This window comes from Arachis ipaensis, chromosome B03, assembly GCF_000816755.2.
Source record: "Arachis ipaensis cultivar K30076 chromosome B03, Araip1.1, whole genome shotgun sequence".
NCBI lineage: Eukaryota > Viridiplantae > Streptophyta > Magnoliopsida > Fabales > Fabaceae > Arachis > Arachis ipaensis.
In genome coordinates this window covers 117666566-117668504 of record NC_029787.2, presented here as the reverse complement: position 1 = coordinate 117668504, position 1939 = coordinate 117666566, and positions in this window count along the sequence as shown.

Below are 1939 nucleotides of genomic sequence, written 5' to 3'. Positions count from 1 at the left end.
TGATAAAGGTATAGCATATCCAAGATGGGCATTGAATTTAACATTTACGTTTGCCACATTTCCATGAACAATTCCAATTATTTGATCTATCGGGTCGTCAGTAATTCTTTTGTTACAGATTGCTAAACTTATTGGTGAATTGATTCCTTTCATATATGTAGATTTGATTAAGACTTGTATAGTACTAATATGAATCCATCCAATTTTAGATCTTTTTTGTTGATCCTTAATTTTCTCAATCTGTTTACTTAATTCTTCATTATTTATCAAAGCTATTTCAAGTTCTCCATTGGCAGATTTTATCTTTATAGGAGCTTCAAGTTGAATTTTTCCATAGTATATTATATTTTTTCTATTAAAAACTTCTTTTAAAAGATTTTGTTTATTAAAGTTTTCATTTGATTTGAGATTTAATTCTGTTTTTAGAACAGCCTGTTTTTCATTATCTAATAAAGCAGTTAATCTATAATAGTCAGATTCTTCTGTTAATTCTAAACTTTCTAAATAATTCATAATTTAAAGATTAAGATGAAGATGTACCTTTCTGGAGAAAAACTTCCTTTATTTAATATATTTTACATAAGGTGTTTTTATCTCCAGAGGGGAGATTGTAGATGCTAACTCCAGAGGGGAGTTTAGAATTATTTTTCCATAAGGGAATTCTTCCTCAAACTATAGAATCGCCTTGGCAGCTTCCTCCTTTCTCTCCTAGCATATGAGTACTCTTAGCCTCCTGCTTTCTATTGTCTGATGATTCTACAATTGCCTAAGCAACCTATTTATAATAGTTGGGTTTGATGGACAATTCTCATCCTTACCCTTCTTATGACGTCATTGCTTACGTCATTGTTTGTTCTTTTGCACCAGCTACATTGTTGGTGCTCTATGACCTAAGTGCTTACGTCACTATGCAATAATGTTGAGAGATGCTTCAGATGCACTGTCCTCTTCTTTTATCATGTGACCCTCAGATGCATTGTCTACTTCCTTCATCATGTGAGTTGATTCCGTTTCATTATTGCTTTCTTCAGATATCTCTGAGGCACATAGCTGGCACTTGTGGTCTTCTCTGTCTTTTATTAAATAGCAGAGATTCCTCTTTATCTCTTCAGGGAGCTTTTCTAAAAGTCAAGATAAGTTGTAGAATGCTGATTCAAATTCCACCAAGAGTCTCATCTCTCTTTCTTCAATTTCATTTCTTTTACTGGACACAAGCAGAGTATTTCTACTTTTATAATTAATCCTTGTGTGAGATTCCTTCGTTATTTTTTGAGTTCTTTCTCTGGATGGAGAGCTTCATATTCTCTGAAGGATTCCTTTGCCTCTTCCAGTGTTAGAAAACCTCCTTTATGAATTATCCTTGATTGATGTGTGAATGGTGCTGCTTTTTCCCAGGCAATATACTCCTTTCATGGGGCCATTATAAATTACATAATATTTTTTTATCTTGGGTGGATTTTTTAATGATTTCAGCAATTGTTTTATTTTCTGAAATTTTTTCTTCACCTGATTTGTCCACCACGCTTAGCTGGCTGAACTATGATGGTTTAAGACTCTACATTACATAGATCATATATCTGAATATATATACATACTAAGATAATGATTTTTATCTTCTTCTTTTAATTTGTAATAATGTATTCTATATTCACATATATAAGACTCTACATTACATAGATCATATATCTGAATATTAGCTATGGTTTTTTGCTTCTTGATATTCTTTATTATAAACTTCTTGTCTATGATCTATAATATTTTTTCCAAAAAATTCCTTATATAGAATCATCATTATATATAATATCTTATCATAAGCTGTAGTTTTTGTTGCTAATTTTTCTATTATTTGGTTTTCTATTGATGTCATATAATCTCTTATAGTTCCTTTAGTATGAAACCCTATGTAATTCCAAATATCTCTTCCAGACAATTCACTAAG